Source organism: Nicotiana sylvestris, chromosome 12 (assembly GCF_000393655.2).
Source record: "Nicotiana sylvestris chromosome 12, ASM39365v2, whole genome shotgun sequence".
Taxonomy (NCBI): Eukaryota; Viridiplantae; Streptophyta; class Magnoliopsida; order Solanales; family Solanaceae; genus Nicotiana; species Nicotiana sylvestris.
Window position 1 is genome coordinate 45,412,231 of NC_091068.1, and position 7,204 is coordinate 45,419,434.

At 33.9% G+C, this 7,204-nt stretch overlaps 1 non-coding gene across 1 annotated transcript in view; it reads right to left on the reverse strand.

Moving 5' to 3' along the window:
* The window catches only part of LOC104230944 (uncharacterized), a 5,149-nt gene extending 741 nt beyond the window's left edge, over positions 1 to 4,408 (reverse strand). The window contains exons 1-2 of the transcript XR_011404427.1: positions 4,129 to 4,408; positions 3,965 to 4,018 (exon numbers count right to left, since the gene is read on the reverse strand). This is a non-coding gene — a transcript (uncharacterized protein). The remainder of the gene's footprint in view (positions 1 to 3,964; positions 4,019 to 4,128) is intronic.
* Positions 4,409 to 7,204: the final 2,796 nt, after the last annotated feature.

Sequence of the window (7,204 nt, forward strand, 5' to 3'; positions counted from 1 at the left end):
TCAATTCAAATTATCTAAGTACGTTCTCAAAAAGTTCAAATTATCTAAGTAAATGGAAATGAATTATGTTTAAGCACAACGATAGTTCATCGGCTACCACTACCCAAAAACAGAAAAATTGACATGAAGACCTCATGTACCAACACTAAAACCTTTTGAATAGTTTTGCGGGTAAAATTCCTATTGCTAGAAGTTAAGGAAAAAACAATGGAAGAGGAAAAACAGACTCATTTTTTTGGGATGGCTACTCAGTGAACTCTGGTTATAAATTGTGTTAAACTCCTCAGGAACTTAGTCGGTGTGGTTATGGAACATCATTTGGAAGAACAAAGCACTTCCAAAGCTGACGATTGCAGCAAATGAGGCACTTCTGACAGGCAACTCTGTAGAAGATGGGATCAATAACCTGCAGCTGCGGATGCTACATGTGTGAGACTTGAGAAAAATGTGAACCGCTTGCAACTGTATTATCAGGTGGCAAGATGGCTCTTGATCTGGGTGCTTCCAAAGACTATCAACGACCTTCTGTGGAGCTGAGATTGAAGGAAAGTGGAAAAAGGAAGACAGAAGAAAATGGTTAACTACTTAACTATTCTTTTTGGGGGATTCAGACAGATGGAAACAGGGATGTTTTGAAGGAAAAGTGGACCAGTACATGGAATCAGATAGAAATGTTTGTATTTTTTGGCTTTTTGGTGAAGCATGTGGAAGCTTTGATTTTTCCAGTGGGAGAGTGGTAGACAAACCGTAAAGGAAGAAACCAAAGACAGGCAAAGGGCACAGCAAGAAAAAAACTTTATCTTCGTCAAATCTCATTATCACATCTCTACATCTGCGTTAAAAAGTTCCGTAAACGAGTTCACTTGATGGAGATAGGCGGGGTGCTGTTTTTGAGTTTTTTGAAAACTTCATCAAGCTTAGTTCTCTTTGATTTCTTATCTTTTCTTTTCCCACCTGTGTTTTCCCCAATGCTTCAACCATTTCAACGCCTCCAAGGATAAATCACAAATTCGAGAATGCACAGGTAATTGAAAAGACCTTGACAATACAGGTGGTGCATAGCAACTTAAAAATTATTGTAATTAACAATATCTCAAATCTGAGTTTGAATCAAAAACATTTCTTACTTTACACCCACAATATAAATTAGACAAAAGTGAACTTTTAATATCTCTTTTTTTCCCCCTTTTTCTAAGAGAAGGTCAATCAGCAAACTCTTTATATCTCTTAATTCTTAAGCTCTTTTCACAACCTTGAAACATCCTCCAGAAAACACTACTGCTAATCTACAGCATGATAACAAGTCCCTGACATCTTTTCATCCTCTTTGCACGTGCAACCACTAACTCATAACAATTCATTTTCCTTTCATGATGTGGTTGGATTGTACATCCTTATAAAGAGTACTAATAACTGGTCCTCCCCCCAACTCTACTATACTCTCCATCTCCCATTCATGTGTAACTATAGATCTTTTGCATAAATTCATGCATCTCTTCTCATTCAGGTCCCGAATGGCTCTTCTAAGACTAATTTCTGAAGATTTTCTCATCTGTAACCACAATCCTATAATTTGAGATGGTAAACCCTCGTGGATGTGCAATCTCAAGGTTATGTTTCCAACCTATCTAACCAAAATAACAAACCATATTCGGCTGCCGTTGCCAACTATGAAACCGATGAACTTCGTTACATTATCAGCTTTTTCTTTGAAAATCAAAGCGGGCTGGACTCTCTGTATGCCTAATCTATGCAGAGTGGCTGCTCTGTATCTCAGGACGTCCCTGCATAACTTCTTTAAGGATTTCCAATAAGCTATTACAAATCCCTCTCCCCAGATTTACATCGTCAAAGAACATAACATCATATGAGCCTCATCTTTTAATTAACACCATGTATTTTTTTTTATAGCATGGTGTGTGTATCAACTAGCCAAACCTCGATCAATTCATTAGGTATTTGCTACCTCCCACTAGCAAATGTACCGGATAACTCTGCCGCTAAGGCCTATACGAATGAGAAGAAATCACTTAACGTCTTTTACCTCCACTGGAATATGAATCCTAGTCTCCCATGGTCCTTTCCGGCTTTATTGAACACCAAGTCACACCCTTAGATGCAATTGATACCATGTATTTAGCCACTATTATTTTCCTGTGTAGTGCATCTCCCTCGTGTGCAAATCTCCATAACATTGCCTGCAGGTACAAGGTGATACACTCATTTGTTAATACATCTAATCTTCTTGTTAGGAAATACATCTAATCTTCTTGTCCCTAGTCCTTATTCCTTTATAGTAACAGTTATCTTTGTTACATTCGAACAACTGATCTTTCTTCTTCCCGTCCTTACACTTCCATCAGATGTGCCACATTATCTTTTCAATTTACATGATAGATCTGAGGGGATCCAAAAATAAGGACATGAAATATATAAGAATATTAGACAATGTGAACTTCAAAAATGTAATTCTCCCTTCCTCCCTAAAACAAGTATTATCTCTCTCACCTATAAAGCCTCCCTTCAGGTTCTGGATCGCGACTGCCATAACTCTACTCCTAGGAGACATATCCATATACACCATGGCTAATGTAATCACCTGACATCTCAATATCCCCGCCAAATTGTTAATGACCTATATATTTCCCCAATGAAATCAGTCTGAATTTGCCCATACTATTGTGTAAACCTCAAATTGCTTCGTATAAAAATAATGTTCTCAAAGAATAATGAATTAGTCCATCATAATTCACAAAAAAACAAAGGACAAGTGATATATAATATAACCTTCTCTTAAGCTAATCTCCCACTCTAAAACCCTTATAAATCACCAGCTCCAATTTCCTCCATTAATCTACCTAAGATTCCACACCAAAGTGAATAATAACAAGAATAACGGAATCCTTCTACCTTATCCCTCTACTACTAAGTACTACCAAATAAGCCACTATGAGTTCCATTAATCACTGATGAGAACCTCACTATGGTAATACAGCATCGAACCCAATTACTCCATTGTCATCCAAATCTCAGTTGTCGAGTAAGTACATCAAGAAATTTCAGTCCGCATATTGACATAAGACCATAATCACATCGGGCTTATATTCATTTTTTCTACAAAAGACATTCTGAAATGTGAACATTAACTAGCCAACAACTGAATTTAATCAAACATTCTAAAATGTGGACATTAAGTACCCAATAAATGACTTTAATCAAACGCTCAGAACTGTGGGTATTAACTAGCCAACAACTAACTTTAATCTTACTGATAGCACCTTAGCTATAACTGTGGCACATGCTTCGTATCGACAAAATAGGTTGTAGTTCCCTTATGACCTGTGCACCGGTCTCTTCGGAATGAGTACTATAAATGAGTAGAAAGTCTTCTCGATACTTCCCAGCAATGGTGGAAAGCGCCATAGTAAAAACATCTGATCATGGTGTCTTTATCTCCCAACATCACTCTTTATTGCATCCAACACTCACCCAATCTAAAAAGGTCTTTCAACTGTCTCCCTCATTTAAAAAAATCCATCTAGAATTGGCATTAATCTCCGTGTGCCTGTGTACAGTGTAAACCCTAATCGTATACGCTCTCTTTGATTATATACCAGAGTAAGCCCTAATGCTATAAAGTTTAATTCAGCTACAAAATCAGAACAGAATATTCATGATAAGAATTAAAAAATATAATTTTGAAAAGGCAAAACTCCAACTAATTGGTAAAGCCACACAATCAAAAAATTGATAAAAAAGGAGGAAAAACACAACTCCTTTATATATTTAGTTTTTTCAATTTTGGTCATGTGGGTGTTTGGTGGAACCGAAAAACTACCAACAAAGATGGTCATCAGAAAAACAAAATTAATTAATCTATCATACATGTACAAGCATGTTTTATGGTTGATATGAGAAATAGCAACTGAGTAAGTCTAGAATTCCAGAAAATAAGAAGACATACCCGAGAAGCAGGAAGGTTATTGAGCTCCGCTATAGCAACCTCGTGACTTCTTACCTATTAAAAATTTCAACTTTAATGCCCTCTCTCTTTCTTGAAACACAGACACCGACAGAAATCTAAATCGGTATTGTAGAACATTCATAGAGGTAAAGCACAAATAATACCTGCTTGAGGAGATGGCGCTGCGAGTCTGAATTGGTGGGTGCTGCAGTCATGTCTTGCTCCTCCTTTTCTTTGGAAAGACCCACTTTATTTATGTTTCTTTTGGATTTTGGAAAAATAAGAATGGAAAAGATTCAAATTTGTCCTTGAAGTTTGTTAAATGAATTGAATTTGTACTTCGTTAATAGTTAGAGTTAAATATACCCTATAATTATAATACTGATTCAAATATGCCCGCTTTCTAACACACCTGAACTTTGTGATCCTATGGTCTATATTTGGCCCTGAACTTTGTGATCCTAGGCAGATTTTATTTTTTCATCCACGTTCTAAATTAGTCACCATCATAATAACTGATTCTCTCCAATCTGAAAATGCCACTTGAAAACCATTGTTGTTCCACAAGAGGCAGATTCAGAATTTTAAGTTTATAGGTTTCTACAAAAATCTTAAGTTAATATACAATAGTAACTAAATTAACGGACTGAATTTCAAGCTAAATATTCTTATAATAATGAAATTTTCAATACAAATACTGAATCTAGACAAAAATTAAATATTGTGTGCCAATGTTTTGTCTTAGCATTAGTAGATTGATGTGGATCCTTGGCTTTACTATTGATGGTATGAGATGTATTGACAATGGAATTTTATCAATCGAGTTTTGGAAAGCCATGTGCAATTATTAGGCTGCGTAATCACTAACCCAATAATTGTATAACCTGTTAATTATATAGTATAGTAATTGTAGTGACCTATCTATTTTTCAACACATAATTATAGTGTAATTTTCACTGTCATATTTGGTTAGACAAGTGTAATTACATACGTAAATATATATTTTTAATCTTACTCTATCAACCAATTAAATAATGTATATAAAAAAGAAGTATATTTATTCACGTTACACCTTGAAGATAAGTGTAAAGTTGTAGAGCTAATTCACGTGGAAGACTAACACCTAAGTTTGATATATGACTATCTGAATTCAAACTTATATTTACTTTCAGAAAATAACCTATTAGAACTTAAAATGAAAGCTCAAAAGCTGTTATGAAAAAGTATCAAATTTACCGTAGAAAGAATTAGAAAAGAGTAAATGACTCCGACAAGAATTTATTTGTAGCAGAAAGAGTTAAAATTATGGCTTTAGCAGTATAATCTAACAAGGGCGGATATAGAGGTAAAATAGACGGAATCATCGTGGGCTCTCTATCAGTTTCTCTATATTTTTTGCTTATTTAAATCTCATTTTGGTATTAAAAATTTGATGCAATATCAGATAAAAAATAAAAAAATAAAGGAAGAAGTACAAGTACAGATCTGGAGTGGAATGCTGGTGCTCACGTTTGGAGCAGCTTTTAAAAGGAGTCAAAGAAGTATTAGTGGGAAGGAAATAAAAAAAAAAATAGAGAATATATATTTGGAGAAAGAGAGGAAATTTTGAAAATTATTACACTCAATTTTTAGCCCTCCTTGAGAATTAAAAAGTATAATTACTCCTTGTCAATTACATTCAATTTTCTACTAACCAAGTTAGGGGTGTCAATGGTTCGATTCGGCAGTTTATTTTATAAAATTTGTATCATACCAATTTTTCGGTTATTTTATTATGTATAACCAAAACTAGACTTTTCGAAACCGTCTCAATCATGTCGGTTTCACTTCGGTATCGGTACGGTTCGGTTAATTTTCGGTATTTTTTAAATGTCATATAAAATTCACTAGTAAAAATAGAATGCAATAACGTACGTTCTTTTATAGGACTTAGCGAACTCTCTAGACATTTTTACTGTTTAAAGGATAATGAATTAAAAAACATGAAAGATGGCTAGAGTATAGATACACAACTATTCGACACCAACGTAAAAGAAACCAAGTAAAAGCAAAAAAAATATAAATCACACGAGTGGAAAGATATTAACCAAGTTGGGACTCAAGAATAAAGTCTATATTAAATATTTAAAAAGATAAATCTAAATTATATAAAAGGAAACATATTCAAACATTGTAGTTTGCTACTCATAATCGTTAGAATACTTTGTGTCTTGCTAATAAAGATACTTGAAATAGCTTAGTTTAAGTATAAGTAGCAGAATAGGTTTTAGGAATTAGTATTTTGAGTTTAATTACTTATTGGCTTGTAACAGTTTTTATAATTCCAAGACCCAATAAAAAATTTAATACTTTATTAGTTTTAAGCTTACTATATGAATATATTTTTCACATGTAAAATTTATTCGGTATGGTTCGGTATTTTTTCGGTTTATTTTTATAAAATAAAAAATCTACCCTAATTATCAGTACGGTTATAGATTTATATAAAAACCTACGGTTTCTTTAAAAGAAACCTAAAAATCGGTTCGGTACGGTACGGTTCGGTCGGTTTAGTCGGTTTTCTAATATCCATTGACACCCCTAAACCAAGTAATTATTTGGTCAAACAAGGAGGCCAAACTGTATAATTATACTCAATTACACTCAAATTCAATTCTCATGTGGCTTTCCAAATATGCTCCAAGAAATATAATTTGAAGACCCACCATTATCCCACGATAACTTCAGCCCGACGACAATACAAAAAGAATATACAAAAATCACTCACTCAAACGATCTCTCGCACAGTCATATTTATTATTATTTTTCTCTCTGTTTACCCTAAAAACGGATAACAATTGAATTTATATATATTTTTAAGGATATGTGGATTAATTCAATACAAGTAATTAATGACGTTAAATTAAGCAAATGAAAGACATAATAAATGGCCAACCCAATGATAAGGATAATTTCGAGCTTGATTGATGGCTCGATGAAGAACCTGCCCTCGATTCTAAGCTTGCACTTATGAAGAACTTAATAATAAAAATAAGAACTTTGAACAACAAAGAGTATTGAAATATATTGTCTTGATATGCGTATTACAATGTGTCATGAATAATAATTTTTTCCCTTTATATAGTAGGAGAGTTTTACCTTAAGTACAATTCTAAGAAAGGTAAAAATCTTATGTTTCGCTAATCTCTGATTTTCTGTCGATACGGGTCGAGACTCACGCCGTGATATCCGATTGGTCAC